Consider the following 9,897-nt stretch of genomic DNA (forward strand, 5'->3'; position numbering starts at 1 on the left):
TTTGAAATGAAACAAACAAGATGTGCTTTAACTACAGATTTTCAGATTTAATTTGAGGGTAATTACATCCAAATCAGGTTATCGGTGTAGGAATTACAACGGTGTCTATATGTGCCTCTCACTTGTTAAGGGGCCAAAAGTAATGAGACAAACTAAACAATCCTAAATCTAACTTTCACTTTTTAATACTTTGTTGCAAATCATTTGCAGGCAGTTACAGCCTGAAGTCTGGAATGCATAGACAGACGCTGGGTTTCATCCCTGGTGATGCTCTGCCAGGCCTCTACTTCAAATGTCTTCAGTTCCTGCTTGTTCTTGGGGCATTTTCCCTTCAGTTTTGTCTTCATCAAGTGACTGTATACACATCTACATTTTATTGATTGTTTTGGTACATCATACATCACTGGCGCTATAAAAACCTAATAGACGCATATATATATATATATATATATATATTACCATGTGTTCCAGTCTTCACTAAACTGCCCCAGTTTTTGCATCCATTTTTGCAAATGATAATATGTAAAATAAAATGGTTATTTGTCCCAAATTAGTTCTAATAATAATAAATATATATATAAGTATATATATAAATATATATATACTAGCTGAAGTACCCAGCTTTGCCTGGGTTTATATTTTCAAGTTATTAGGTTAGGCATCCCAGACCAATTGCCATCCCTCTGTGAAGTTTTCATCCAAATCCATCAAGTGGAAGGCCCAGAACAGGCTCCCCGGGTCAAAGTTCTGCCCAGCATACACCAACGGGAGGTACGATTTGGACCTAATCTTCAAGTTATTAAGTTATGCATCCCAGACCAATTGACAGGTATCCCAGACAAATTGCCACCCCTCTGTGAAGTTTTCATCCAAATCAATCCAGTGGATGGCCCAGAACAGGCTCCCCAGGTCAAGATTATACCCAGCGTACACCAACAGGAGGTCTTCCCAGGACCCTAACCTCCCTAAAACTGGACCAGCATTCAACTGGACCATCGAGCATTGGTTTCATCCCAATCGGTGCAACGGTGCCGGAATGCATAACCCGACAGACAAAAAAACAGACCAATGAAATTTATATATAAGATAAGCAGTAATACATTTTTAGCATGATTAGTTGGGTACCTATAACTTCTTAGTCTATTGTAGATAATAGTTAAACATTTTCTCCCATCTATGATATGGAACCATGGAGCTCATTCAGACCCGCTCGCAAGATGCGGTCGCTCGCTGGCAAAAAGGGGCCGGATATTTAAATTAAGCGCTTGCATTGCGGCGCATAAGGACGCCCTCTATGTCTTAGCGAGCTGTGGCAATGAACGCTCGCTAGTGTATAAAGACGCCCCCTTGCCACTCGCAACACACTTCATCTCCGGGAAGTGTAGAATTAATCGGTAACATCAAGAGCCATCGGAGATGCTCGCAGCCCTTGAGGTAGCCTTTCCCCGCCGCAAGCACTGCGATCAGTGCGGCCTAAAATACATGCAGGTGATGTGTACAATGACGCTACTTTGCTAATTATGCACGCCCTTTAAACAGAGTTTTTGGCGGCCTGACACGTTCGCAGCACCACTCCCCCGTTCACATGCACCTTCCCCTGTTACCACCCACAAACGGCACTATCTGTGACTCAAAGTAGCGACCTGATAGTGGCTTACGAGCAACCAAAATCAGATCGCAAAGACTGGCTTGCACACGCGCTCGGCAAATTATTCTTTCCTTACCTATATGGTGGTTTTTCTGCAACAGAGAACCATTGAAGAAATTGAGCTGGTATTCCGGGCCTGATTCAAAGATGGACGCTATTGTGTCAGCCGCTGAATCTTTGTACGCTGTGTGACAATATGTAAATGCCACAGAGGTGTCTTGTTCTTCTGCTCCTCTTTGTTTTATGCGGTTGACTATTGGATGTCATTCTGTTCTCCTTTGCCGCTTAGATGCTCTTCCTCTTTGAGTTCTGCTCTCGTGAGAATGAGCCAGACATCAGGACATTATGATCTCATTCCCGGCAAGCCAAGGAAAGGCGAAGCCTGCTGGCCGGGCCAGGCCCAGGCCAACTGATTGCAGGCAGCATGGGGTGAGAAGTTATTGACTTCTTTCAGCAGAGGAGTCACTTTTGATTGGAATTGTGCATAAGTGCAAGGCCGCAGGTGAAGGCGGAACTCGTTCCCCTTCAAAATTCAACTGATGGAACTCATTACAGTCCAATTTAATCCCTGGATATGAGTCACCACTGGTGTGGCAGTGCCTACACCAGGGTCTTTTCATGTAGCTTAGAGCAAGTAGTAGATGGCAACTTCATCTATCAGGGGTCAACTCAGGAGACTCCCTACCTGATACGTTACGCATGTCACCCAACCACATGTGAGTGGGAGAATTGGCAGTGCAGTCTACTTATTATAAGGGGATAATAAATAATTATAGCTTAACTGGTAGTAATATCATGGAATAGCTTGTACAAGTAACAGGATAAAATATTCTCACAAATCAGTGCAATTGACAAAAAACTGTTATTGGGAACAAATAATGATGCTAAGAATGTAATCATTCTAGTTAAAGAACAATTAGGTTACAACTCACACTTACATTGTAGAATTATATCCTCACTATTTAGGCACTAGAAAAGTAAAGGAGAAGTTGATCTGTCAGCAGGGCCAGATTAACAATGGGGCGGATGGAGCTACAGCTCCAGGCCTCCATATAAAAATAGGCCCATTGTCATGACAACATGATTTTGACTGGCCATCTGCTCTCCACACGGTCAGCCATAAATCATAAGTAGTAAAATTGTATTTCTATTTACCTCACAAAATTAAGCATTTTTTTCTTTTACATTGGGTATAGGGGTGTGCACGCCCACATGGCACTGGCCACACCCTCACAGCAGTGGTCACGCCTCCTCTGCTTCTCATAATAGGCCCTTGGTCATTTTCAGCTCCAGGCCCATGTGGCCCTCAATCCGGCCCTGTCTCAGTGGTGCTCTTTGACTAAATTGAATATCTTGACAATAGAATACAGGAACTCAGAGGCTGATTCAGCATTGCACGCAAGATCATTGGGAATCTGCGCGTGCCATGACCCATTCTGCGAGTGTGCAGAATGGGACCTGCATCATCACATCCAGCCCCTTTGATGCCTCTGCACGATTGACATACAGAGGCATTTAAGGTCTGGTGTGGCGCGGTGCGGGGCCGGATGGCATTCCAGGAAACAGGGGCGTGTCCTCTCCGTTTTCCGGGATTGGCAAGGCCAGAGACTGCATCAACGGATGCAGTTTCCTGGCCTTGCAACCTGAGTAAACTGAGGCTTATTCAGCTGGCCAGTGGCCCAGCGCTGTCCACCATCGCGACCATCGACCACCGATGGTCACGATGGTGATCCCAGCCTGCGACCTCGGTTGCAGTGTTGGGATCGCAAAAGCAGCAGAGGGTGTCATACACCTCCTGCTGCATTTGCATATTAGCAAGGACAGGACAGTTAAGCTGTCTGCGTGCAGCTTTGCAATTTTGGCCGATGCTGAATAACCCTCTCAGTCTGTAATCTTGGTGTATCATGGCATAAGGTAGAAATGATTATAGTACAGTGCTTAGAATTGCTAATTTAAAGGACTGGTATTATGGGTAACCAGGGCCCTATCTGTGTGGCGTTTGTTTTACGTGGGTGTCCTCCACATGCTCTGGTTTTCTACCACAATTCTGACATATTTATAGCTTAATTAGCTTCTGCCCTATAGTGTGTGTTTCCTTATAGTTATAGGATATTTTGTGGTCTATTTACTAAGCCAGCCAATCAGCTCCCAACTGTCATCTCACAGGCTATGTTTGAAAAATGACAGTTGGGAGCTGCTTGGCTGGCACCTTATCACAGACTTATCACTTTTCACTCTGGGGCCCATTTATTAATGATCACATTTTGCAATGCGATCAGGGCATCCAGTACAGCACATGATCGCATTGCAAAATGCGATCATACCGGCTGAATGTATGTACCGGCACATGCAGGGAGACGGGCTCCGAAAGTAGCCCATCCCTGTGATGTGGCCGGAGTGCATGCGGGACTGCTGCGCATGCGCAGTCCAGCGGACTGCACATGAGCGGCGCCCATTGTTGGCGGAGGGATCTGGGAGATCCCTCCACTGGCTGAAATGCGGTAAGTCCCCATAGACTATAACGGCTAACGCTATCATCAGATGGCATTAGCTGCTGGGGCCAATATTGGGAATGCTTCGCATTCCCGATATTGATACATTTGGCAGCATCGCATCCCCCATAGAAACCTATGGGGGAGGCGGCTGCGGGTGGCAATGGAGGGATCACAGCAGGTATCGGTCCCTCTTTTATACATCCGGGGGATACTTAATATTTGAGGTAAGCAAAACAGGTGTTTTCGGGGAATTTACCTCAAATTAACTTTGATAAATGGGCCCCTCTGTCTCCTAACACTGCTTAGTAATTAGACCCCTGTTATTATAACATCAGGTGCTGATCTTATTGAATAAGTATTCTCTGTACAGTTTTGTGTAATACGTAAGTGCTATATAACAAACTGTTAATAAATAATAACTCAATCCATCAAAAGTGGAACACATTATTTCCTTAAACAGGCTCAGTCTGTGACATAAGCACAGTTCTGGCTCAGGGCCTGATTCAGAGATGTACGCTAACCTGATGGTTACCGTACATCTCTGATGGTTTAGGGTCTGCGCATGCACAGGACCCATTCTGTGCATGTGCAGAATGGGTTCTGCAATCTCGCTTGCAGACCCAAGGCCGGATTAAAGCTTGTGGGGGCCCCAGGGCAACCCCTTATCTGTAGTCTGCGCTGGGCAGCTCCGGGAGTTGGGACTCGGGGGAGTCATCATGGATGTGATCCTGCCAGTGTGCTCCAATGCCATGGCCGCCTCCATGCAGCTACCACCGGGGCATGGGGTGTGTGCACGGACGTCATCATGTGATCCTGCAGTACCTCCACATGCCCTGCGACGGCCGCTTTCACACTGCTACCTCTGACCACCGGGGGTGTGTGCATTGACTAGGCACCTGTTCTCAGTAGGGTCACACCAACCCTATGTGGGGGCCCCTCTGGGGATGGGGGCCCCGGGACTGCTGCCCCTGTTGCCCCTCCTTTAATCTGGCCCTGTGCAGACACCTCCCAAACATGATTGACATGCTATGACGTTTGGGAGTCAAAACAGGGGCGTGGTTGGCCACCATTCACAGAAATGTTTTCTGGGAAGAACGAGGCCAGGGTCTGCATTGGTGGATGCAGATTTCCTGGCCTCATAGCGGCCAGGACCCGACCAGGCTGCAGTAAACTTCAGTTGCCACAGCCTAACCAAACGAGCAATGGTTGCAATAGTGATTCCAGGCTGCGATCTAGGTCACAGTGCTGGGATCGCAGATGCAGCAAGGAGGTGTCTGTTTCCTACAGACACCTCCTGCTGCATTTGCATTTGAGATGGACAGAATTTCACAGCCTCTTGTGTGCGGCTCTGCAATTCCGTCCATCTCTGAATCAGGCCCTCAATCTGTAGGATATATCCAGCTACAAGCAATAAAATACTGGTTATACAATGCAGCGCTACTCACTACACCCAGTGCCCTCTGTCTCTAGCTGGAGGACTTCAGGTAACATTGCTGAGATGCTGCATCTAGTGACGTAACTCGGCCCTTGGATCAATACAATTCCTATTCTGTCATATTTACAGAACTGGATTATAATGTACTATTCTTACCTTAAAGTACTCAACCAAATATAAATCTTAAATCATATGACCTGGAATATAAGGTAATAACAGGGGAAAATATTAACTTTATTGTGCAGTTGGTCAATACTGAAAATAGGGACACTGGCAGTGATAACAACAACAACAAAAACTGGGAATGTCCCTGTAAATTAGGGATAGTTGGTAACTGATGAGCCATAACATTAAAACCAACTGCCTAATATTGTGTAGGTTCCCCTTGTATCGCCAAAACAGCTCTGACCCACATGATGTAAAAGAAAATGTGGTTCATCAGAATAGGCCACCTTCTATCATTGCTACAGTTCTGATGCTCGCGTGCTAATTGTAGGCACTTTTGGATGGGGTGAGCCTGAGCACTCTGACCAGTCTGCTGCTAAACAGCCCTATACAGAGAAAGTTGCAATGTACTGTACTGTGTGTTCTGACACCTTTCTATCATAGTCAGCATTAACTTTTTCATCAATTTGTGATCCAGTAGCTCTTCTCTGGGATAGGACTAGCCTTCACTCCCAACGTGCATCAGTGAGCCTTGGGCCCATGACCCTGTCACCAGTTCACAGTTGTTCTTCCTCGGACCATATTTGGTAGGTACTAATCACTGCATACTGGGAACACCACACGAAACCTGTCGTTTGGTAGATGCAATGGCCCAGTCATCTAGCCATCACATTTTAGCCATTGTCAAAGTCATTTAGATCATTACACTTACACATATTTCCTGCTTCCAAAACATCAACTTCAAGAACTGACTGTTCACTTGCTGCCTAATATATCACACCTCTTGACAGGTAAGATAATTATTCACTTCACCTCTCATTGGTTTTAATGTTATGGCTGATTGATGTATATCATTTTAGATCCTCTTTAAGAGTAGGCACCCCAGGAGTTGTGCTTTAGAGTTTAGTTACATAGTAATTTGTTTCCACAATTAAATTATCCTAATAGATATAAAATCTAATTAACACACTATGTCTTCTGTAAACTGTTTAATTTGTATTTTATTATCCAATAAACTGGTATAATTGATTTAAGACTGAACATTTATGAGCATATAATTCCTTTTAGATGTATTATCTAAATTAACATGAATTATAAAAACACATAACAATTAATCTAAGGCACTAAGCAGCATGTTTTAAAATTCCATACTGTAATCTGTTCACTGCCTATTTAAGTGGTCAGCCATCAATGACAAATGCAATGTGAAAATGCATATTCATAATATGCAATGTTTTATTAAATAACAAATGAACTGAGAAGATTCTAACCGTATTAGGAAACTTGCTTATCACACAGTAACAATAATACAGAGGCAAACCTTGAAAAGGCAAAAATCTATTTAGAAAACATTTGTCCCCTAAATGTAATATGATGACATTATTTTCATAATTCCTCAGAAAAAGGAACATTTCTCTTTTCTGTCCTTGCTTTTAATTTAATTGGAACATTCACTTCATCAATCAATTTTATGGAAAAAAAGAATCAGTACCTTCTGCTAATTAGGTGTTTGATTGGGTTGCGGTCAATATCCTGGCGTGCAGGATGCCGGTGCTTAGAATACCGGCGCCAGAATCCCGACATTTGTCAGAATCCTGGTGTCGGCATCCCGAAGGTAAGTAGTGGGGTTAGAGGGAAGGTTAGAGTTAGGCACTAGGGGGGAGGGTTGGGTTAGGCACTAAGGGGAGAGGATTAGGTTTAGGTTGCAGGGAGGGGAAGTTAGGTTTAGGCACTAAGGGGGAAGTTAGAGTTAGGGGTTAGGCACTAGGGGGAGGGTTAAGGAAGGCACTAAGGGGGGAGGGTTAGGGTAGGCTCTAAGGGGGAGGGTTAGGTTTACGTTGCGGGGAGGGGAAGGTTAGGTTTAGGCACTAGGGGGGTGGTTAGGGTTAAGCACCATGGAGGGAGGGTTAGGGTAGGGAGAGGTGGAATATTAGTATACTGACCGCCAGGTGTTAGTATCCTAACTCTGTTGGGATACCAGCGTCAGGATTTTGACCGCTGGGATCTCGAGAGCCAGCATCCCGTACCCAACCTGGTTGATCTGTACCAAAAACACAACTATTGTGAGCAGATGGGCTATGCATATTTGTGTCAATTAAGAGTTTATTGAAATGCATAACAATTAAGCCAAAACTTACCAAGATACGAAGATTACTTATACAAGAGACTTAATTTAAATTTCTATATATGTTTTAATCATATTTGCCCACTCTCCAGGAAATTATTGGAGACTAAAGAATTTGGAGGGTTGTCCAGGGAGAGTAGACAGCTCTACTCTATCAAGTCAAAGTCTTGGAGAGAGATAAGGTGGAGAAGTTGCTGAAAGCAACCAATCATCTCCTAACTGTCATTTCACAGACTGTGGTAAATAATCGAAAAAAGCTGATTAGATGCTTTGGGAACTTTATCTCCACTTTATCTCTCTTCTAGGTTTATATATATCCTCCCTTAGTGAATTGGGGCTGATTTTGAGTTTCACGGAGCTCTCTCTAGATTGTGAGTTTTTGCATACATTGCATGTGCAGAAGCATTTTCGTGTATGTCAATTCTGAGTGGTATACAAAGTGGCTGGATTTGTCTTTCCGTGAAATAGGGAGTTTATGGGCAGGAACTTGGCTGTAGCAAAGTGATAACACGGAACCACCATGACATGTGGGAGTGTCATGGGAGTGTTGCGAGCATGATTCAAAAGTTCTGTGTGAGTCATGTGTACGGTTAAGTGAAGCCTGTTTCTGATGGATCTCTTGCACCTACCATGGGGTTGGTGCACGTGCAGATACTAATGATTATGGTTGCAGATGCTGGGGTAAAATCAATGGGCGACACTGGTTTCTGCACACACATGAACCCCTGCATTAGTTGATTGAATAGTTGTATTAGCATAAGGAAGTAAATCAGGCTTCTGTGGCAGCCCACAAAAAAGTCCCTTTGCATGCAACTCACAATCAGCCCGATTTTGTGGAATTTATAATAGATTTTTGGGGTATTTACTGCCCCCAATAACATATGTAGGGCAAAGAACTTTGCATTATTGATTTTGTAAAGTGTATCTTTACAAAGCTTTATAGGAACACTTAATGTTCTCAAAACATTTGTGTTGCAACAAAAAAAATGATGCATGCTGTACAAATATAATTTGCAGTAGGGCAACTGGAGCAAATTATGTTTATTTAAAAATACTCTCTTTTTTTATATAATACACAATTGGGAAACAAAAAAGATTGTTACAATTTCCTATAATTTGAAATATTTTTACCCATTTGTCCTTACCCATTCCTCTCCAGCCCCCTCATCTTCTATCCTCCTCTTTCTGCTCTCCCCCTTTTCCCCCTATGCCTAATTGTTTTCCCTCTTTCTCATTTTTCCATGTTGCAAGCATGATGACTACCCTCCATGGACTATCACGCTATAATGTGTACCTGTAATTCAGTGTTATATGGGGTATACACTGGGCCGATGGATTGGCCTCCCAAACTACCAGATGACCGATACAATGATTGATAAAGTTTATGCACAAATCATCTTGTGCATACAATCCAATCGTCCGCCCAATATTTCGACCCAGTAGACACCATTTGAATATGCCTGTCCACTTATTCAATTGATTATGCACCCAATATATTGTTCTGTTGTTTGGTCATGTGTACACACCAAATGATGGGCATAATATATCTTCACTATGCGATATATATGTGAACTACATCGTTCACAGATATATTGTGTGCATGCTGACCCATGATCTGGATGATATATAGTTTGCTGGCTGTACGAATTATATTTAATCTAGTCTGTATCCACCATAAGTCCCAACTGTTTATTTATAGTAACCATTTCATGTCCTTTATCTAGTACTTGTATTTTACTAAACTATTTTCAGTTGGGATGTCATCCAAAATCTTCTCTTGCCCTGTCACATAATAGGGGCATTTATATTACAGTGGTGTGGGTTTGGATTCTGGAATACGAACACATGCATCTTAAAGGTTATGAGTCGAAAAGAGTCCCGGCTTGGGCCTTCCTTCAAAATTCGGATCCCAAAACCAGGCAGATTGTCACTTAACGGTGCCAGATCTAGCATGTTTTGGATTGCATCATCTTCCTGGTGTCAGGTCTCACGTTTTTTTGGACTGCATCTAAAAGTTCAGAGGGAGAGG

Source organism: Taudactylus pleione, unplaced genomic scaffold (genome assembly GCF_031769625.1).
Source record: "Taudactylus pleione unplaced genomic scaffold, aTauple2 ptg000016l, whole genome shotgun sequence".
Lineage (NCBI taxonomy): Eukaryota > Metazoa > Chordata > Amphibia > Anura > Myobatrachidae > Taudactylus > Taudactylus pleione.